Source organism: Rhinopithecus roxellana, chromosome 3 (genome assembly GCF_007565055.1).
Source record: "Rhinopithecus roxellana isolate Shanxi Qingling chromosome 3, ASM756505v1, whole genome shotgun sequence".
NCBI lineage: Eukaryota > Metazoa > Chordata > Mammalia > Primates > Cercopithecidae > Rhinopithecus > Rhinopithecus roxellana.
The window spans coordinates 90467977-90492761 of record NC_044551.1 but is presented as its reverse complement, the minus strand read 5'-3'; positions in this window follow the sequence as shown (position 1 = coordinate 90492761).

Sequence of the window (24785 nt, the reverse complement as noted above, 5' to 3'; positions counted from 1 at the left end):
ACTCAAAATATATTCCAGAGCAATTTATACTCATACTAATAAATCTATGAAAACATAAGACAACGTTGCTTCTAGAAAGAAGCATCTAATATTTTATGCTATAATAAATGAACCATTCATTGAAATGAATATTACTCAGATAAAATAAAAGGTGCATAGAGGGCTGGAAGCTACGAAGAAAACAGCCATAAAAACAGATTGTGTGGTAAGAGAGGTCAGCTTTTCTTTTGTCCCTCAAGCAATCATTGTATTGAAAGCACCTAGATTTCATCAACAATAAATGTAAATTTCAATTATTACAGGTTGATAGGGGCCCATCTGGGGAGTCATTAGCAACAAAGCCATTCATTCATTACAGTCACACAAGTAATAAAAAATGGATATCCAAGCTTGATTCCTGCAGTTATTGTTTTATAATAGAATTGGAAAGACAATATGACAGAGGTAGAGAGGCCAGTGAGAAAGACCACTAACCTTGGAATTCAATCACCCATGCTCAAATCTCACTACTGCCAATGGCATAAATCACTCAGAGTTTCAGTTTTCTCCTCCTTAAAATAGGTATAATAATTTTTGCCCTACTCCTCCTTAAATGTTGTTTTGGAAGCTAAATAAGATTATGTACTACTTTAAAAGTGTATTATTCCATTTTCACACTGCTGATAAAAACATACCCAAGACTGGGCAATTTACAAAATGAACAGTTCCACATGGCTGGGGAGGCTTCATAATCATGGCAGAAGGCAAGGAGGAGCAAGTCACATCTTACATGGATGGTAGGAGGCAAAGAGAAAGAGCTTGTGCAGAAAATCTCCCGTGTTTAAAACCATCAGATCTCATGAGACTCACTCACCATCAAGAGAACAGCACAGGAAAGACTCACCCCCATAATTCAATCACCTCCCACCATGTCCTCTCAGGACACATAGGAATTGTGGGAGTTACAATTCAAGATGAAATTTGGGGGGGACACAGCCAAACCATATGAAAAAAGGAATACAGTTATTTCTAAAGTATGGTGCCATTAGTGTTAATTTGATGGTCAGAAGATGAGTGTTGGGAGTGCACCTAACCGATCATGGAACACTGTCATTTCTAGCACTGGGCATGAGTCTTCTGGATTAAGAATAAAATCAGTTACATATGCGTTTTGTCTTGCAACACTTGCTGTGGCAAAAGTTGCTTTTCTGTGCTTAAGTTAAATCTGCTCTGACCCTCACCTGCCTAGGAATTGGGAAGTTCTATCTCAATCACTATTCCTGTTCTCTGCTCACTGCTCCCTCCCTATGCAGGTTGTACAGGATCCCTGCTGGTTTGTGCTGCCATAAGCCAGCCTTGACAAATGATCTCAACTAAGTTCACAATGTCCTCTTAGAACTGCAGACACAGATGGAGCCTGAGTGCTTCATTAGAATCATGGGTTTCCCTTCTCTGTGGCAACCATGGGCTTTTATCAAACCCCTTTGAGTTCAGCCTCCTGATTTTGTGCCCTCTATCACAGTGCACATCAACTCAATGCATCCCAGAACTTTCAGAATCTCCCATTCTTCTCATGCCCGAAGTTCAGAGACAGGCTTCTCTCCTATCCTGAGTCAGTCACTTCTGCCGCCTCAACTTTAAGCAGCCATCTCAGTTCTAGAAAACTCAGGACAATGGCCTCCGGTGAGCTGGAAGCACAGAAACTATTTTCCCCCACAACTGACCCTCAAAGCCCAGGCCTTCACAACCAGAAAGAGAGCCATTAAATCAAAAGGTAGGAGCCAGGGATGGTGCTGCTTTATTCTTTCCTAATGAAGCTCTGGCTCCCCTACCATCCCCACCACCAAAACCAATTAAATAAATAGCACTAGTTAGTTTCTTCTCTCTTTAGTAACTCAGTCACATGCATATAGAGATAGGCACATGCATATACGTGCAATTTATTGCCTACTGAGTACCTACCTATTTCTTAAGTAGTTCCTCCTAACAGAACTGTAATTTTATTCAAGTGGTCCCTATATTCAGGTAATTAAACAGAAGCAGGTTCTATCCACACATTCATTATTTATCATTCAGCATTCGCTCATTTAGCAACCCCTTCTATAGCCCTTATTTTGTTCCAGATATTATTTTCAAATATCGATTCAATAACTCACACCTTTGTAGGTGTGTCCCCCCAGGTAATCTAAACAACTAGATTTAGTCCATTCTCATTGCCAGTGTTGAGATCTGGATTGGAGACCTGGTAGCATCTGGGCCAATGAAGTATAAAATGAAGTTTCCCACTGGCTTCATGGGAAGTTTCCATTGCTCCCCTGGGAGAACGCTCAGGAGCAGCTCTCTGCATCCCCAGGTATGAAGATGCCTGGAGCCCCGGGTCCTGACAACTCCATACTCAGGGAACCAACCCTGCTCAGAACTGGACTGTGCTACAGGGACTGAAGAGACAGGGAGTCTGGATCCCCTATGGCCCAACTGAGCAAGAGAACCCATCAGCACCAAGGCCAGCGGGGCACTTGTATCTCCAGGGTGTGACCTCAGGGTCACTTCTTTACTTCCTCACTAAGCAGTTAGGGGTAGGTTCTATCTTCGATCTGCTAGAAATACTCCATATGTTCCACAAGCCCTCCAACCTGAGAGAATCAGGTTGTTTCTAATTATGAGGACAGTAGCAGACCTGGTCCCAAAGAGAAGCTTCCCTTTTAATTATAGGCAAATGTTTCCATAATTTGATCCTTCCTCGTTCTTAACACTCAAGTAGGTAAGACAAATTATTCCACGGGACTTGGTATATGTGCAAATGAGTGACAATACTCACACAGTCAATTATAATTAAATTTATCATGCTTTCAGCTTTGTCTGATGTATTATGGAAAGATAAGTTGTCAGAAGAATCTGAACTAATTATAGAGTAGAATTTTGGTCTCCAGTTCCTTTCCTTGAAGCATTATTGACAGTCAGCCAGTGGCAGTGATTTAAAATGCATTCCATTTGGAAGCCTGCCAGAGGAACACCCTACTCTTACAGAAGTAAGAGGCAATGAAACAACTCCATATTTTCAAAGGCCTCTTTCAAATTGTGTATCAGAAAAATTCCTAGAAAATGTGTTTAGAATGCAACTACCAAATGTGTTGGTTCTTGTCTGGTCACATTTCCAAGGTACTTGTTGAATCAACACACATCTTCCCAAAGTCAAAGATGAAGTGTCTCAACTTCCAGCAGTGTAAAAAGGCAAAAGTGGAGCTCACAATGTATGGCTCGTACCAATTGGAAAGAACTGGGGGCACATTAATTCTCATATTTCCACATCAGTTTCCTTTTTTTGTAAAATGGCAATAAGCCCCTCTGTTTAAAGATTTACGAAAATTAAATGAGACTGTATTTCTAACACCCAGTACCATGACTGTCTCATAGGAGGTATGCAATAAGTATTTGTGTTCTCCTCTTTTTCTACTCTTAAACTTCAAAAAACAATATTCACCCAGTCTACTATCCAAGTTCCTCCTGAACTGGGCTCCAGTTTACCCTTTAATCTTACCTTGAACTTCTCTCTTAGGTCCTGCCTTTCTCTATGAAGCCATCTCTGTGCATCTTCCAATCACTATGCATTACCCCAACCATCCACGACTCTGTCCTTGCTTCTCTCCCTGCCAGGCAGGCTTCACCCTCCTCTCAGCACTCACGGACCTTGGAAGCCCAGTTTGCAGCCTGCATCTTCACGAAGGCCTCTGTCTGCTGCAGCCTCCACGGACTCTGCCTTCATTGCTAAGCGCACTCTGTTCTGTGCCACTCTCCTTCACAGGCTGTTTCACTCTCACCTGCTCTCCCACGGTATTATTCAACTTCAGATGCCCGGATTCTCAGCAGCTGGACACTAGGCTTCTTGAGGGAGGGAGGCAGAGTATCACGTCCTGTAACACAGTGGCCACAGGAGGTTAATTGCCCCTCTCTGCCCACTGAAGTTTTGCTCCTCAACTGTGCCCCATTGGGAAACTGGACAAATTAATTCATCCTCTCTCTCTTTACTTTGATAATTGGGCAGAGTATTCTTTATTAAACATGGCATAATTAAATAAGATAATGCCTTTCTTAATTTGAACCTGTATATTTACAAATTACAGAATTAAATTATATGATCAGAATCGATATAGATGGTTTCAGAACAAGTAGTTTCACTTTGAAACTATTTTCAAAATGAACAAGAGCAACTAGATCATTCTGCAAGTGCAGCGCCTTTGGGGGTGTCCGCAACAGCTCACCGTCCCACTGTGACTGGCCAGGCTGTGCGGCACTGAAGTGAATGGCAAGAGATGGGGATCCAGAACACCTGGGCTCTAACCAAGCCCTGCCACTAACTGGTCATGCAACTTCAGCTTCTTAGTTAACCTGAACCAAGACCCTTACCTGTAAAATATGACGATAATAGTGCCTACCTCAAAGGGTTTTTGTGCGTGGGCAGCAAATGAGTGAATACACCTGGAGCACCTGCAGCAGAGCCTTGCACGTGGAGCTTCCTCATTAACCCCAGAGCTCCGCATTGTGCAATGACAGGGGATGTCTACTAGGGGCAAGGCATGGATGATTCACCACCACAAAGCTCTCAGAGGGAAACAGGAGGGAAAAATCTGGAAATGGGCACCCCCTGGTATAAGCAAAATCCCACAGCTGTCCACCATTGACAGCAAATGGGTTCCCAAAACAATAGAGACTGAAAAGAGGAATTACATTGTTAATATTTTATGTGATACAAATTGATTTTTTTAATTTATATTTTTATTAGTGACATAATTCCTCTAGTGAACTACAAAACTTGTAACTATTATACTTAAAGAGCAAACTGCCTGATCTTAATTTCAATCAGATTATCTAATCTATCCATTACGCTTTAGTAGAAAACATGTTAACCTGGACTCTAAATTCAGCATGAAAAATTACTGGCTGCATTTTCCTCCCAAAACCTCACTGTCTTTATTTAAAGCAACACAAACCGAACACCTACCTTCACTACTTAATGAATTTTTTGAGAGTTTGAATTGAAATAATTTATGGAAAAGATGTGAGTCACCTTAAACCACTACAGAGGCACAAAGGCCTACTAGGAAGCTGAATTTACAACATATTGTTTACATTAAAAATTTCTGAGTCACAGGTATTCAATGTGTCATCTGTTCAAAGTTTACATAGAGGAAGAGGTTATTATTTTAGTCTAGTTATGATGTTAGCTTTTGGGAATTCACATTTAAATCAAACTGGACAGTAGGATGGAATCTGGACTTTTTTTTTCAAATCTCCTTCAGTTATTAATGGATCGATGTTGCTATGTGTGTTTGTGTGTAAGAATAAAACACATAGTCATATATGTTAATGTCAGCACTTCCTGGAAAAACCATGACTCAAAAGCATGTACTTCTGCTGGAAAACATAGATTCAACAATTGTTTAACAGGCTATAAGAAAGCACTTGATATCAGATTATTTACTTCTCTTACTAATCTGGGCCACCTGTAGCCACTTGGCTTTCCCTGCATGGGGTACCGGGGTGATGGGAGTGCCATGGCTGTGGGTTTCTCTCCCATTTACCTGCCATGACCAGGCGACATGAGAAAGGAGATGGGGAGACCCCACAGCAAAGCAGCACTGTTCCTCTCTGTTACTCATTGCTCTCTCCTCAGTAGAGAAGTCACTGGGAGGTGAAGAATTCTTTAACCTCTATTTCCTCATCTGTGAAATGAGGATGATGGGACCAGTTATCACAGAACAGAAGTAAGAATTAAATGATAATTCAGGGAAAAAGTTGTTGGAATCCCTCATGTCTGTGTTCTCTTCCCTCTGTGCCTCCCTGGACACAGGTCCTGTGACTACAGGTAGTGGGACTATGCAGGATGCCCTGTGCTAGGTCTGGCAACGTCAAAAGGAGCATCTCCGTGGAAAAGCTTGCAGTTTTATTTCTTTGTTTTCTGTGAGTGCTTTTTAGAGCTCCAGACTTCTTGGTGCCTTCCTAGGGTTGGCAAAAGAGAGAGGGAGATGGTTTGTAGAGGGGGGTGCCAAGATGGCCGAATAGAAACAGCTCCAGCTTCCAGCTCCCAGCGTGAGTGACACAGAAGACGGTTGATTTCTGCATTTCCAACTGAGGTACTAGCTTCATCTCACTGAGGCGAGTTGGACAATTGGTGCAGGACAGTGGGTGCAGCCCAATGAGGGAGAACCAAAGCTGGGCCAGGCATCCCCTCAACCAGGAAACACAAGGGTGAAGGGAATTCCTTTTTCTAGCCAAGAGAAACCCTGACACACAAGACCTGGAAAATCGGGTCACTCCCACCCTAATACTGCACTTTTCCAAAGGTCTTAGCAAATGGCACACCAGGAGATTATATCCCGCTCCTGGCTCAGAGGGTCCCAGGCCCACAGAGTCTCCCTCATTGCTAACACAGCAGTCTGAGATCTAACTGCAAGATGGCAGCGAGGCTGGGGGAGGGGCGACCGCCATTGCCGAGGCTTGAGTAGGTAAACAAAGCCACGGGGAAGCTCCAACTGGGTGGAGCCCACCGCAGCTCAAGGAGGCCTGCCTGCCTCTGTAGACTCTATCTCTGGTGACAGGGCATAACTAAATAAAAAGCAGCAGAAACTTCTGCAGATATAAGTGTCCCTGTCTGACAGCTTTGAAGAGAGTAGTGATTCTCAAGCATGGAGGTTTAGATTGGAGAACGGACAGACTTCCTGCTCAAGTGGGTCCCTGACCCCTGAGTAGCCTAACCGAGAGAGCCTAACTGAGAGTAGTCTAACTGGAGTGGACCTCAAGCAAACTCCAACAGACCTGCAGCTGAGGGTCCGGACTGTTAGAAGGAAAACTAACAAACAGAAAGGACATCCACACCAAAATCCCATCTGTATGTCACCATGATCAAAGACCAAAGGTAGATAAAACCATAGAGATGGGGAAAAGCAGTGCAGAAAAGCCCAAAATGCAAAAAATCAGAGCACCTCTCCCCCCTCAAAGGAACACAGCTCCTCGCCAGTGACCGAACAAAGCTGGACGGAGAATGTCTTTGATGAGTTGAGAGCAGAAGGCTTCAGTCAGTCAAACTTCTCAGAGCTAAAGGAGGAACTACAAACCCAGCACAAAGAAACAAAAAACATTGAAAAAAGATTTGACGAATGGATAACTAGAATAACGAATGCAGAGAAGTCCATAAATGACCTGATAGAGATGAAAAACATGACATGAGAACTACGTGACAAATGCACAAGCTTCAGTAACCAACTCAATCAAATGGAAGAAAGAGTATCAGAGATTGAAGATCAAATGAATGAAATAAAGTGAGAAGAGAAGTTTAGAGAAAAAAGAATAAAAAGAAATGAAGAAAGCCTGCAAGAAATATGTGATTATGTGAAAAGACCAAATCTACGTCTGATTGGTGTACCTGAAAGTGACAGGGAGAATGCAACCAAGTTGGAAAACACTCTGCAGGGTATTATACAGGAGAACTTCCCCAACCTAGCAAGGCAGGCCAACATTCAAATTCAGGAAATACAGAGAACACCACAAAGATACTCCACAAGAAGAGCAACTCCAAGACACATAATTGCCAGATTCACCAAAGTTGAAATGAAGGAAAAAATCTTAAGGGCAGCCAGAGAGATAGGTCGGGTTACGCACAAAGGGAAGCTCATCAGACTAACAGCAGATCTCTTGGCAGAAACTCTACAAGCCAGAAGAGAGTAGGGGCCAATATTCAACATTCTTAAAGAAAAGAATTTTCAACCCAGAATTTCATATCCAGTCAAACTAAATTTCATAAATGAGGGAGAAATAAAATCCTTTACAGACAAGCAAATGCTGAGAGATTTTGTCACCACCAGGTCTGCCCTACAAGAGTTCCTGAAGGAAGCACTAAACATGGAAAGGAACAACAGGTACCAGCCATTGCAAAAACATGCCAAAATGTAAAGACCATCGAGACTAGGAAGAAACTACATCAACTAACGAGCAAACTAACCAGCTAACATCATAATGACAGGATCAAGTTCACACACAACAATATTAACCTTAAATGTAAATGGACTAAATGCTCCAATTAAAAGACACAGACTGGCAAATTGGATAAAGAGTCAAGAGCCATCAGTTTGCTGTATTCAGGAGACCTATCTCACATGCAGAGACATACATAGGCTCAAAATAAGGGATGGAGGAAGATCTACCAAGCAAATGGAGAACAAAAAAAGGCAGGGGTTGCAATCCTTGTCTCTGATAAAACAGACTTTAAACCAACAAAGATTAAAGGAGAAAAAAAAGGCCATTACATAATAGTAAAGGGATCAATTCAACAAGAAGAGCGAACTATCCTAAATATACATGCACCCAATACAGGAGCACCCAGATTCATAAAGCAAGTCCTTAGAGACTTACAAAGAGACTTAGACTCCCACACAATAATAATGGGAGACTGTAACACCCCACTGTCAACATTAGACAGATCAGGAGACAGAAAGTTAACAAGGATATCCAGGAATTGAACTCAACTCTGGACCAAGCAGACCTAATAGACATCTATAGAACTCTCCACCGCAAATCAACAGAATATACATTCTTCTCAGCACCACATCGCTCTTATTCCAAAATTGACCACATAGTTGGAAATAAAGCACTCCTCAGCAAATGTATAAAAACAGAAATTATAACAAACTGTCTCTCAGACCACAGTGCAATCAAACTAGAACTCAGGACTAAGAAACTCAATCAAAACTGCTCAACTACATGGAAACTGAACAACCTGCTCCTGAATGACTACTGGGTACATAACGAAATGAAGGCAGAAATAAAGATGTTTTTTGAAACCAATGAGAACGAAGATTCAACATACCAGAATCTCTGGGACACATTTAAAGCCATGTGTAGAGGGAAATTTATAGCACTAAATGCCCACAAGAGAAAGCAGGAAAGATCGAAAATTCACACCCTAACATCACAATTAAAAGAACTAGAGAAGCAAGAGCAAACACATTCAAAAGCTAGCAGAAGGCAAGAAATAACCAAGATCAGAGCAGAACTGAAGGAGATAGAGACACAAAAAACCCTTCAAAAATCAATGAACCCAGGAGTTGGTTTTTTGAAAAGATCAACAAAATTGATAGACTGCTAGCAAGACTAATACAGAAGAAAAGAGAGAAGAATCAAATAGATGCAATAAAAAATGATAAAGGGGATATCACCACCGACTCGACAAAAAAACAAACCACCATCAGAGAATACTGTAAACACCTCTATGCAAATAAACTGGAAAACCTAGAAGAAATGGATAATTTCCTGGACACTTACACTCTCCCAAGACTAAACCAGGAAGAAGTTGAATCCCTGAATAGACCAATAACAGGCTCTGAAATTGAGGCAATAATTAATAGTCTACCCACCAAAAAACGTCCAGGACCAGACGGATACACAGTTGAATTCTACCAGAGGTACAAGGAGGAACTGGTACCATTCCTTCTGAAACTATTCCAATCAATAGAAAAAGAGGGAATCCTCCCTAACTCATTTTATGAGGCCAACATCATCCTGATACCAAAGCCTGGCAGAGACACAACAAAAAAAGAGAATTTTAGACCAATATCCTGATGAACATTGATGCAAAAATCCTCAATAAAATACTGGCAAACTGAATCCAGCAGCACATCAAAAAGCTTATCCACCATGATCAAGTGGGCTTCATCCCTGCAATGCAAGGCTGGTTCAACATATGCAAATCAATAAACGTAATCCAGCATATAAACAGAACCAAAGAAAAAAACCACATGATTATCTCAATAGATGCAGAAAAGGCTTTTGACAAAATTCAACAGCCCTTCATGCTAAAAACACCCAATAAATTCGGTATTGATGGAATATATCTCAAAATAATAAGAGCTATTTATGACAAACCCACAGCCAATATCATACTGAATGGGCAGAAACTGGAAGCATGAAGCATTCCCCTTAAAAACTGCACAAGACAGGGATGCCCTCTCTCACCACTCCTATTCAACATAGTGTTGGAAGTTTTGGCCAGGGCAATCAGGCAAGAGAAAGAAATAAAGGGTATTCAATTAGGAAAAGAAGAAGTCAAATTGTCCCTGTTTGCAGATGACATGATTGTCTATTTAGAAAACCCCATCGTCTCAGCCCAAAGTCTCCTCAAGGTGATAGACAACGTCAGCAAAATCTCAGGATACAAAATCAATGTGCAAAAATCACAAGCATTCTTATACACCAATAACAGACAAACAGAGAGCCAAATGAACTCCCATTCACAATTGCTTCAAAGAGAATAAAATACCTAGGAATCCAACTTACAAGGGATGTAAAGGATCTCTTCAAGGAAAACTACAAACCACTGTTCAGTGAAATAAAAGAGGACACAAACAAATGGAAGAACATACCATGCTCATGGATAGGAAGAATCAATATCGTGAAAATGGCCATACTGCCCAAGGTAATTTATAGATTCAATGCCATCCCCATCAAGCTACCAATGACTTTCTTCACCGAACTGGAAAATACTGCTTTAAAGTGCATATGAAACCAAAAAAGAGCCTACATTGCCAAGACAATCCTGAGTCAAAAGAACAAAGCTGGAAGCATCACGCTACCTGACTTCAAACTATACTACAAGGCTACAGTAACCAAAACAGCATGGCACTGGTACCAAAACAGAGATATAGACCAATGGAACAGAACAGAGCCCTCAGAAATGATACCACACATCTATGACCATCTGATCTTTGACAAACCTGACAAAAACAAGAAATTGGGAAAGCATTCCCTATTTAATAAATGGTGCTGTGAAAATTGGCTAGCCATAAGTAGAAAGCTGAAACTGGATCGCTTCCTTACTCCTTATACAAAAATTAATTCAAGATGGATTAGAGACTTAAATGTTAGACCTAAAACAATAAAAATCCTAGAAGAAAACCTAGGCAATACCATTCAGGACATAGGCATGGACAAGGACTTGGTGTCTAAAACACCAAAAGCAATGGCAACAGAAGCAAAAATTGACAAATGGGATCTAATTAAACTAAAGAGCTTCCGCACAGCAAAATAAACTACCATCACAGTCAACAGGCAACCTACAGAATGGGAGAAAATTTTTGCAATCTTCTCATCTGACAAAGGGCTAATATCCAGAACCTACAAATAACTCAAATTTACAAGAAAAAAAACAAACAACCCCATCAAAAAGTGGGCAAAGGATATGAACAGACACTTCTCAAAAGAAGACATCTATCCAGCCAACAGACACATGAAAAAATGCTTATCATCACTAGCCATCAGAGAAATGCAAATCAAAACCACAATGAGACACCATCTCATACCAGTTAGAATGGCGATCACTAAAAAGTCAGGAAACAACAGGTGCTGGAGAGGATGTGGAAAAATAGGAACACTTTTACCCTGTTGGTGGGACTGTAAACTAGTTCAACACTTGTGGAAGACCATGTGGTGATTCCTGAAGGATCTAGAACTAGAAATACCATTTGACCCAGCCATCCGGTTACGGGTATATACCAAAGATTATAAGTCATGCTGCTATAAAGACACATGGCCACGTATGTTTATTGTGGCACTATTCACAATAGCAAAGACTTTGAACCAACCCAAATGTCCATCAGTGACAGACTTGATTAAGCAAATGTGGCACATATACACCGTGGAATACTATGCAGCCATAAAAAAGGATGAGTTCATGTCCTTTGTAGGCACATGGATGCAGCTGGAAACCATCATTCTCAGCAAACTATCGCAAGAACAGAAAACCAAACACTGAATGTTCTCACTCATAGATGGGAATTGAACAATGAGATCACTTGGACACAGGAAGGGGAACATCACACACTGGGTCCTGTTGTGGGGCTGGGGGAGGGGGAAGGAATAGCATTAGCAGATATCCCTAATGCAGTTAATGGGTGCAGCACACAAACATGGCACATGTATACATATGTAACAAACCTGAACGTTGTTCACATGTACTCTAGAACATAAAGTATAATAAAAAAATTATTTAAAAAATTAAAAAAGTAAAAATATGTTTGTAAATGTAAAAAAAAAAAAAGTGAGGGAGACATAGGAGCAGTTCAGCTTCCCTCCATCGGGGGCAGCAGAGAGTCCTCCTCAACAACTCTAAAGTAGGGATATTTTCCTCTGTAAGAAAGAAATTGAGGATAAGTGACTTTCCCAGTGTCACAGAGAGAGTGCACATGACTCATGGTTGGCTGGGTTTCAACTGGATCTTTTGGTACATCCTGCATCTCTTTGCAAAAAGGAGACCAGCCCCCCTCCAGGCACCTGCTCACCTGGGCATGAGATGAAAGAGGGGATATGGGTTGGTCACTCCTTGGAGCCACAAAGCTTGTGCTTGAGGAGAGTATCTCCTTAGTTGAAACATACAAAGGGGCCTGTCTTTCTTCCTATCCAGAGCTTTAGCACTCTTCTCTCCAGTGACGTGGAACCACCAGAGGAATCTGAACCAGCTAAGGGATGCCCAGCTTCTGTAGCTCAGAATGACTTGACAGGTGGCCCATTGGAGTGGAAGTTCGATGAACTGACCTCTCAGCTAAGCCATTCACCTGGGAAAATACTGGCTTCTCCATTATAGAACATGCCTTCGTCTTTGCCAAAACATTTCTTGTCCAGTACTAGTGCCTGCCTCTACTGCAGGGATTCGGTTTCATTGTTGAAAAGGAACAAAAGAAATATTCATGTAGTGAATTTGAAACTATAGAAAATTGAACTATTTAATGGTATTTACTTCAACATTTATCATAGAACAACTAAATCTATTTTGGATGTTATAAGAGGCCTGGAAAATTTTACTTTCTAGTTTATCTTATTCATGACAAGAATTTGTTGGCAGCAATGAAAGACTTTCAAAACAAGAGTATGATGATTTGTAACTCAGCTGAGTCCAGAAGTCCTGGTTTAGTAAGATACAGTTAAAGTCTAGATCCTCATTAGACAGTCTTCCTCAAAATGGTTTACAAATCCATGTGGACAAGTAATTGTTTCATCCATGTATTATTACTATTAAATATTTATGATAGAATTTTTGATTTAAATGTATTTCAGTTACATGCATTGAGGAACACTTTTCATAACTGGGAAAAACAAATACTACACAATTTGGATATTATGACATAAATGTTTTAATAGATTTTCAGAATACTGTGATTTCTCAGAGGTGACATTTATAGCTTAATATAAATTCTGAACACAGTACATCAGATGTGTGACATTAAGCATATGTACTTATCCTTAAATATTAATCTAAAGTGTGTGATACCAGGTAACAGGAAGAGTAGATAAAGATATGTCCAGGGTGGCAAAGTTATGACACAGAAAACAAAAAACTCCTTCTGTAGACGTCATGCAGAAATCGTGCCGACTCCATGGAGAGGTAAGAGCAGTAACCTTTACATCTTCACGAAAATGAGGCAGTAATAGTGCACAAAAATTGTGTACTTAGCATTTGCCAGGCATCGTGCTAAGGATTTTACATGCATGTCTCATTTAGTCATTAGGATATTAGGCGGAGCTCAGCAACAGGGAGGAGTGGTGGACATGGCTAAATGAAGTGGTACCAAAAAGTACCATGTTTTGGTTGGTAAGACATCCTCTACCATCCAGGAAGAATTTTCTGCAAAGTGAGAGTTTCTTGGTGGTTGAAGTATGTATGTTAAAGACTTTTGGTTATTCTGGGCAGCCAATAAACTACTATGGTGTAGGGATAATGAGTAACAACAGAGAAAATGTATTCAGGAGTAAAGGGAATTAAATAGGACTAGGTCATAAAAGAAAGGTGAGGACTTCCTCCTCTGCACTCAACTAAATCCTGAGGTTAGAAAAAGATGCATCAAGCCGAATCTTGCTCTTGTTCTATCATACATACAACAGGGTCAATGGTTAATTGAAGCAGAAGCTGAGGATTTCGTTTTACTTTTTTAGTTTAGGTCAAACAGTGTTTCTGTGCATGGCAAATAGGGTGTTTTGGGAGATAGTTAAATTGTAGTTCATTATATATATACCCTGAGGGAACACTAAATAAGCTCTATACTTTAGGTAGAAACATGAATGTACTTTCAAATATGTTTAATACTACAATTAGTACAAGCAAGACAAAAAATAAAACTGGGCCTATTGTTTCACGTCCTTCATCCATCTGGTTGTGATTTTGAAATACTAATTTCTTTTTGGCACTCACTTTCATTATCTCTAAAATTAGGGCAGTTGAATTATTATGTCCCTTTAGGAAGAAGAAGATCCCATGGCCCTGAAACCTATCCTCCTTGACAGATAATTTTATAAGATTGCTACCCAGAAAATGTCACAAAATATAAGTGTCCTGCTTAATAGGTGAATTTTGTATTCATGTTGTACTCCAACATTCCCAGGAAAAGGAGATTGACACACTTACCTGTAAGTAGAGGTAGTCAAAAATAGTGGAAAATGAGAGGCCTTCAGAATGGGACCTGAAGACCCCAGAGAGGTCCTGTGTCTCTTCCAGGCAGTATGCAACATCAAAGCAAAAAGAATTTGATGACATTATTTGCCTTTTCCACTTTTATTCTGTTGTAGTGTAGAGTTGAGTTTTCTGGAGGATACATCACGTGATGTCATCATCAGTCTGATAACTAACAGAATGTGTGTCTGTGTATTCATGTGTATTCCAGAGCATTCTAACGTATTACATTTAGAATGTTCTTATGTTCACTGCCAGAGATTAACTAGTTTGTTCTCAGTACTCCTACCATCTGGTCCTTTCTATCTTTGGTTATACCTGCTAAATTTTCTTTAGCTTCATTACTGTTCAGTACATAATTTTACCAAATCTGGTGATTTTTCTTAGTTGTACACAGAAACACAGAAGCAAGTAAAATTTTTGTCTCATTTTGCAATAAAATTTTTTGGAAAACATATTTAAATTTTTAAAGTTGATTTATACTACTATTTATTTTAGAATCTAGTAATGTATTATTGTAAAATACAAGATAATTTATTTGTATTCTATTCAAGAATTCAGCATTGGCTTTAGAAGCGATTATAATACTTAACCCATATCAATATCATCTATATCTGAAGAGACTCTTCAGAGTTGACTTATCAGAGAGTTCTCTAACTTATTAAAGGACATAATCTACTAAGAAATGGGTAAAACTATATATAATAAATAGAAATATGATGAAAGCTATTTTATGCTGGCATTATAAATGTTAATAATTTACTATAATCTTACGCAATGGGACCTTTTGAATACTGTTATGGTACCAGGTAAGTCGTAGCATCACTTTGAGATCAATCAATCAAAGAATAAAGAAAAGGAAGTTGAATATGCTAATCAGAGCTATGATGAACTCTTTCAGATCCATGAATTATTTGTTACGGACTTTCATATGACAAATGAGAAAGCAAGGGCGGCATTTTCCAAGGTGAGTTACAGCATTGGTTTGGCTGAAGGACCACATGCAATAGCTGAGGCACACACTGCTGAATGCCAGCTGGATGAAAATGCAACATAAGAAACAGGGCCACTTTCCCACCATACAGTAACTTGTTGATTCAAGCATTTTGCTGAAAACCCAAAGTCTCAGGGTAAGATCTCGTCAACAGAATTTCCCTTTGCCTTACAAATGGCTCCATCTGTACATGTGGCGGGACTTGTTATTTTGCTTGCATTGGTCCAATATGAGAAACGGTCATCAGGAAATATTTTCCACTATGTGAGTGACTAACAAAAACATTAAGTGGTGCTGAAATATTCCAAGTATCAAAGAACCATTTTGAAATATCATGGTTTATCCCAGAATTGTGTTCATGTTTTTATTGATGACGCAAAAAGCAATGGTGGCTTATGGATCAAGGCAATGGCATGAAACTGTGTAGGCAGCAGTTATATTCCTCCCCACCACATACTCCCACTAAAGAAAACAAATAAGTTAGACTTACGAATGCATCAAAAATTATTACAATTAATGTACTAGGGTTCTCTAGAGGGACAGAACTAATAGAACTAATATAATTTACATATACATTTATTAAGGAGTTTATTAAGGAGAATTGACTGACACAATCACAAGGTGAAGTCCCAAGATAGGCAGTCTGCAAGTTGAGGAGCAAGGAAGTCAGCAGTGGGTCAGTCCAAGTCCCAAAACTTCAAAAGTAGGGCAGCCAACAGTGCAGCCTGTAGTGGAAGGCCTGAGAGCCCCTGGCAAACCACTGGTGTAAGTCCAAGGGTCTAAAGACGAAGAACTTGCAGTCTGATGTTCTAGGGCAAGAAGCATCCAGCATGGGAGAAAGGTGAAGGCGGGAAGACTCAGCAAGCCCACTCTTTTCACCTTCTTCTGTTTGCTTTTCCTAGCCATGCTGGCAGCTGAGGGGATAGTGTTCACCCAGATTAAGGGTGGGTCAGCCTCTCCCAGTCCACTGACTCAAATGTTCATCGACTCTAGCAACACCCTCACAGACACATCCAGGAACAGTACTTTGCATCCTTCAATACAATCAATTTGACACTTAATATTAAACATCACAATTATCAAATCTCAACCCTTTAGTACTCATCCTTTTAAAAATATTTTACCTGTTAAAATGAGAAATTCAGTGGTTATCTCAAGATAAATCAGTTATGTGATTATTTGAGTTGCAAATGGTACAAACCATTTTTTCCAGAAACCACCTTTTATATTTGAAAGAAGGACAAACTATGGTTATTTAAATGTAAATAATTGGCAGATATTTTCTTTAAAATGTATAAAGTGAACCATTAGCATCAAGGTAAACAGCTGACAATATATGTTTTCAATAAAATCTGAGCTTTCAAGTGAAAATTAGAGTTTTTGCAAACTTATGTCTGACACTTTGAGTTTGGCTCCTTCTTAATACCTAAGCCATACTCCCTGAGATTGGAGATCATATTCAAAAATGTGATTTTGTATGCATATTATATTTACAATATGGAATACATAGATAGATGTAACATTTATAAACAAAAGCTCTTTTGGAAAACTCATTAATATTTTAAGAGTATAAAGCGGTACTGAAACCAAAACCTTAGAAAACATGGTAGTCTATTTTTGCAAGAAAACAAGATCAGAACACGTGAAAAATAAATTCTGATCAGAACAATCAGAATAGAGATAATTTTCTTTCTTACTTAAATTCAGCTAAGAGTTTTCACAAGCACTTTATTGAGGAGGGTCTAGAATTCTGTATTATCACCAACAGGCTTTTTTATATGGAGCCACTTTACCATGACTATAATTGAACCAGTATTCTATAAACTGCTTGAGAAAAACCAGACCTCATTGTATGATGTGGGCTCAGACCAACCTTGGGAAACCCAGGCTCAGCAGGCACATGGGAGTCATGGCCACTGAACGCCTAGATGTGAGTCCTGGCTCTACCGACAATCATTCTGTCACTTGGACAAGTTGTGCCGGCTGCCAGTTTCGTCATCATTAAAGCTGGTGTAATAGCAGTACCTAATTCATAGGGTTGTTAGGGCAATGAATATGCATGCAACGTCCTGACAAGAGTACCCGAAAGAAAGTGAAACCTGACAAACGCTCTCTGCCTGCAGCATGCTCCTGCCCATAGTGAACCAAAACAGAAAGAATCTGTATTTGAGAAAAGCAGCGGTTTTCAAACTTGACTGTGTTTGAGAATCCCCAGCAGGACTCCCTAGGCCCTTCACAATCTTATTCCTAGTTCTTCTTCCAGCCTGAGTTCCCACCATTGTATGAACAGATTGTGATCTCAGTAAATTCCCATGCTCAGTTGTTAACCTTCCTGGGCTCATGCCCTTCCACTCTCCAGTTTTGTGCAGTTAAGATGGAGCAGGCTTTCTGTGCCTGGCTTATTTTAGCATCATGTCCTCCAGGTTCACCTATGTTGTCCCAAAGAACAGGATTTCCTTCTTTTTGAAATTTGTATAGTATTCCATTGTGCTTATATATAGCACAATTTTATTATGTCATCCATCCATGCATACTAGGTTGATTCCTGTATTAGTCCATTCTTGCATTGCTGTAAAGAACTACCTGAGACTGGGTAATTTATAAAGAAAAGAGATTCAATTGACTCACAGTTCCATGGGCTGTACAGGAAGAATGGCCGGGGAGGCCTCAGAAAACATAATCATGAAAGAAGATAAAGAGGAAACAGGCACATAGGTGGAGCAGTAGGAAGAGAGCAAAGTGGGCAGTGCTACACATGTTTAAACAACAAGATTTTGTGAGAAATCACTCACTATTACAAGAACAGCAAGGGGAAAATCCACCCTCATGATCCAATCACCTCCCACCAGGCCACTTCTCCAGCACTGGGGATTACAACTGGACATGAGATTTGGGTGGGGACGCAAATCCAAATCATATCAATTCCTTAACTTGACTACTGTGAATAGTGCTGCAATAAACATGAGGGTGCAGATATCACTACAACACATTGATTTCTTTCATTCCCTTTGGATATATATTCAGAAGTGGAATTGCTCCATCTCGTGAGAGCTCTAACTTTAACTTTTTTTGAGGAGCCTCCACAGTATTTTCCATAATGGCTCCACCAATTTATATTCCCATCAATGAGGTACTAAGTTTCCATTTTCTCCACACCTTTGTGAAGCGTGTTATCTCCTGTTGTTTTTTCATAATTGCCATCCTAACTGGTGTGAGGAGATATCTGATCATGATGGTGGGAGGAAATGGGGGGATGTTGGTCAAAGTGTACAAATTTGAGAATAAGTAACAAGATGAACAAGTCCTGGGGGTGTAAGGTACAGCATGGATGATGATGGATACGTAAATTAACTTGACTGTGATGACCGCTACACAACGTATGCCTACATCAGATCATCACATTGCGCACTTTGAATGTCTTCACTTTTTGTTTTTCAATTAAATATTTCAAATAAATAAATAGAGTAGCCATGTATTTCTTTCAGGAAGTCTCATTCACAGTCAGAATCAGTACTGCCTTCTGCTAATGCATCCTTACCTTCTGTGGTTCCTTTGTTACAGGTTTATTTGCTATAACACATGTCTTTGTTACATAGGAACACGGCTAACACAGTACTTAATATAAAATGACATCCCACGAACTATTATTTCCTGAATTGAATAGAGAATTGTTTTGTTTGTTTTTGTTTTTGTTTTTTCTTTTGAGACAGAGTTTCACTCTTGTCACCCAGTGCAGTGGTGCGATCTTGGCTCACTGCAACCTCCTCCTCCTGGGTTGAAGTGATTCTCCTGCCTCAGCTTCCCAAGTAGCTGGGACTACAGACATGCCCCACCATACCTGTCTAATTTTTGTATTTTTAGTAAAGACTGGGTTCCACCATGTTGGCCAAGGGGTCTTGAACTCCTGATCTAGGTGATCTACCCATGTCAGCCTCCCAAAGTGCTGGGATTACAGGCGTGAGTCAATGCATCCGGCCTGAATAAAGAATATTTTCTTAATAAGGTGGTATATTATCAGACAAGGCAGAAACAAAATGACGTTCCTGCTATTGGTTTCCTTGATATTTAAAAGTGCCATACTAAAAGGGATTAAGACATTGCCACCAGCTACATTTCTTTTTTAATTAATATGGGAAAATATTTGAATAAAGAGCTATGTCATTTGTTTGATTCAAGTTCAATACAATGACAGAAAACAGTAATATATATATATATATATATATATATATTTTTTTTTTTTTTTTTGCGACGGAGTCTCGCTCTGTCGCCCAGGCTGGAGTGCAGTGGCACGATCTCGGCTCACTGCAAGCTCCGCCTCCCGGGTTCCCGTCATTCTCCTGCCTCAGCCTCCCGAGTAGCTGGGACTACAGGTACCTGCCACCACGCCTGGCTAATTTTTGATGGGGTTTCACTGTGTTAGCCAGGATGGTCTCGATCTCCTGACCTCGTGATCCACCCATCTCGGCCTCTCAAAGTGCTGGGATTACAGGCGTGAGCCACCAGTAACATATATTCTTAAACACTAAATGAGTAGTAAGTTTTTTTGTTTATATATACTTTCAAGAAGCACTTTTTGAACTTTTGTTCACTTATAAATCTATCAGATCACATCCAGGTCCTGGTAATACAGGCAGTCCTTTGGAGGCCAATTTTTGTACCTATAGAAAGATAAAGATGGGTCAACTGACATCACTCGCTGGTCACCTTGTTTCAAGCTTGTTTGAAATCACATCAGAACTGATCTGAAGAAAATATTCTTCTCATCCACTTTTAATATGAAGGAACTATAGGCACTAGTTTCTAAAAAAAATCTAGTACCATTGTATATATGGAAATGAAGTGCGTTGTAAGATGTGAACATTCTTGATTCAGTGTAAACGCATTTCTTTTATTTGAATGATTTGGAGACATCAAAGGTTACCCTCACAGTCCTAACATTATATTGCTTATTGGAACAACCATGAGCTTTGGACTAAGTCACAAGCAGTTGGATTCAAATTGTAACACTTACATATATCATTGATATGCCTACAGGCAATTTCTCTAATTTCTCTGAGCTTCAAGTTTTCTCACCTCTACAGAAAGAAGGATATTTCTACTTCTGTGCATAGTCGTAAAAAATGAATGTGATGTGGCAATTACAACGCTTGGCAGAATGATCATTATATTATTCTTTGGTGGTGTTTTGTTTAGTTTTTGAAATGTCATACACTTCTAGGATCCCAGGTATTGTGGAGGCTGCAGGGGAAATCCTATCTCTTTATTTATTAAGGCATTTAGAATATTGCACTTGTGTCAGAAGAAAAAGATAAATTAAACAGTGACCGGTATTTAATCAAAAACAGGTCATTGCTGTGAAGAAAATCACTCAACATTTCAAAAATAAAACAAAACAAAAGAATAATATAATGATTCCACTGTCAAGCACTATAATTGCTATATCACATTCATTTTTTCATTTTTTCCAATTCTGCACAGAAGTAGAAATGTCCTTCTTTCTGCAGAGGTGAGAAAACTTCTAGGGTCCCAGGCATTGTAGGGGCTGCACAGAAAATCCTACTTCCTTATTTATTAAGGCACTTGGAATATTGCACTTGTGTTAGAAGAAGAAGATGAATTAAACAATGAATTTAATAAGAAACAGGTCATTGCTATAAAGAAAATTACTCAACAAATACATAGTAAAAATTGGATATTAGACATCTATATAATGGGCATGGTTATCCCTTTCTACTCCCACAGATGTTTATAAGATTCAAATGCATAAAAAAGCACATTGAATTTCACACACACATACAGGCAAAAGGTACTGATTTTATTCTGAGAATTGAAGACAATCTAGATTATAACCAAAAGGAAAAATATGCAACGTACTATAAATACCTTTTCTTTATTTTCACTGTATTCTCTTGAGGAGCTTAGTATATCATTATTGAGGATATAGGTCATGTATCCTTTCAAAAATTATTTAACAAATTATATTCTGGATTTTGTGAAAAATAGTGCAACCACCTTTATGAATAAAAAAATATTATTTTGGCTTCGGAAAATACAAATGTTAAATAAAAGAACAAATAAATTTCAACTGTAAGTTGTGATAAGTTATGTAATTGAAAACAATATGCAGCTATTAAAACAAATACGTAGGATGCAGAAAGATTGAGTCTGAGATTAGTGACAGTGGTCTCCAAGGTAATATGTAGACTGAGATGGGCAGGAGGGATGTAGGTGAAGACGGGATGTTAGTTCAGCAGTGGGAGCAGCACAAGACAATGTTCTCAGATGAGAAAAGGGGTCACCATGGCTGGACATTATAAAGAAAAGTAAGGAAGTGTCAGGAGTTGGATGTAGAAAGACAGTCTGGTTCTAGTAATGCAGGGCCTCAAAGGGCATATGAAGCATTGTTTGTTTATTTAAACTCACACACAATGAAATACATGAAGTGCTTTCAAAAGGTGAATGGGGGATCCACATATGAGAATTTAACTTTGGCTGCTCTACACACGGCACATAGGAAGGTGGAGGTAGAAGCCAGTAAAACAGCAGAGACAGCCTCTCAGTTACCAGGTGCGACAGAGAACAGCATCTCACTGCTGGGATGTGTGGTGGGAGGACACCGTTTTACTGCTGGGATATGAAAAGGGAGGACAGCATCCCACATCTCACTACTAGGATGTGAGGGAGGGAGGACAGCGTCTCACTACTGGCAGGTGAGGAGGGAGGACAGCATCATAGTACTGGGATGTGAGGAGGGAGGACTGCATCTCATTATTGGGATGTGAGGGAGGGAGGACAGTATCTCACTGCTGGCATGTGAGAGGGAGGACAGCATCTTAGTACTGGGATGTGAGGAGGGAGGACCGCATCTCTCTGCTGGGATGTGAGGAAGGGAGGACAGCATCTCACTGCTGGGATGTGAGGGAGGGAGGACAGCATTTCATTACCAGGATGTGAGGGAGGGAGGACAGCATCTCACTACTGGGGTGTGAGGAGGGAGGACAGCATCTCACTGCTGGGATGTGAGGAGGGAGGACAGCATCTCACTGCTGGGATGTGACAAAGGAGAACACCATCTTAGTACTGGGATGTGAGGAGGGAGGACAGCATCTCACTGCTGGGGTGTGAGGAGGGAGAACCGCATCTCAACCGCATCTCACTACTGGGGTGTGAGGAGGGAGGACAGCATCTCACTACTGGGATGTGAGGAGGGAGGACAGCATCTCACTGCTGGGATGTGAGGGAGGGAGGACAGCATCTCATTACTGGGGTGTGAGGGAGGGAGGACAGCATCTCACTGCTGGGATGTGAGGGAGGGAGGACAGCATCTCATTACCAGGATGTGAGGGAGGGAGGACAGCATCTCACTGCTGGGATGTGAGGAGGGATGACAGCATCTCACTGCTGGGGTGTGATGGGGGAGGACAGCATCTCACTGCTGGGATGTGAGGAGGGAGGACAGCATCTCACTGCTGGGATGTGACAAGGGAGAACACTATCTTAGTACTGGGATGTGAGGAGGGAGGACAGCATCTCACTGCTGGGGTGTGAGGAGGGAGGACAGCATCTTACTTCTGTGCCACTATTTTGCCACTCATTTTTTTCCCAAAGTTTCCCCCACATGAATATTTTAGAAGTATTCATATGTTAATGTTTTCATTCTATTAAATATTCTATAATTATGTTATCTATACATTTATTTATATTTTTATTCTGTTACTTGCTTTTATTTTCTTTTATGTAGATGATAAGAAATGGTGGGTTTTCATAACTATATTCAAAATACGTAGGATTATATTTATAACTATGATGCAATAAAAATAGCATTGTAACTAGTTTGCCACAAAGGGAATGAGGGAGGATAACTTTTCACTATAGATACATAAATAAAATCATACAGAGATTTACAATAAACCGGCCAGCCAGAAGCATGTGAAATAAATGTTGTGGGTTTCTGTCATCACCAGATTTAAGCTTGTCATCCTCTCTGCATTATTCACAAGCACCACATTCTCTCTCTCCAGCTTTTTCTGCTCTCATGGAACTCCCTTGTGGGGAAATGGGAAGGGAGGGACAATGCCTGTTCCCTCACAGAAGGCACTTAAGCCATCTGTAATTCTTCATCTTCTCAGTGATTTCCCACAGTAAATGCCTTCATATACTCTTTGCTTTTTTACTTATCTAGTGATTGATTCTTTCTGAAATGGATCTTTCATTCACCCAGGCACATGTGGAAATAACTTACGATTTGCTTTATGGCATCAATGATAGAAGCACCACTATTGCTTTCTGCCAGTACTGAAGACACTGCGCTATCAGGAAAATTAATAAAAGTCATTGATAGCATCACTCTAAAAGTTTTATATAAGCTTTATATAAATTAAAATCATAAAATGTGGCCAAAGCAGTAAATACTTAAGAATCATTCAAATCCACAGAGATTTGTGATTTCCCACTTACCAGGAATCTCACGGAACACGTTAAAGTGCAGAAGAGGGCTCCAAAATTCCCCAGAGTTTCAACCAGTGACTTTGTGGAACACTAAGCCCTCCCTCAGAAGCACTATTGGGAAAGAAAGAATCAGAGTATGAATTTAGCTTCTCTTAGATGTTTTCAGATTGGTCAGAACCAACTAGGCCTTGAGGCAGAGTGCTTAGGGTCAATGGTGCTGTGTTTCTCTTCCCAATGAGCCTTTAAAATTCATTTAATTTCAAATACTGAGGGTAAAAAAGGGCAGCCTTAGTTCTATAGATCATATAAATTTTGTAATCAGAAAATAAACCTGATCTTGTTTCTTCTCATGGTTCTTTCTGCCCTTTCTGCTGCACAACACAATTATAAGGAGAAATGATGCATAGTTTATGGTCTAATAAACACATCAATCTAGTAACGATACAAGTTAACATTACTAACACTTTTTCTTTAATTCTAGAAAGTTTATATAAGCCTCATATCAGTATCTCATTTTTACTTTATACACAAAGTAAAGCTGTGGAAAAGGTATCTATTGTATTTTTTTTTTTTTTTTTTTAACAAGTGAGAAAGATCAGACAGAAAAGTTACATGATTTCCTCAAGGTCTTGAAGTTTGAGAGTGGCAAAGTCAGATGTGAGTCAAGGTATCTGACCTCCAGTTCTGGTCTCTTCTCGCAGTAACATAAACATCCTCAGTCCTTATTCTGCATTGACCAACAGTGCTTTGAGGTAGGAGATTAAATTCCTTTGGATTAAGGGAAGGAGGTACATGACAATCATATATGTATTTGTCTGATATTAGTAACTGTTTTTATATTATTTTGTATCTACTTGCCCAGGTTTCTAATGTGTT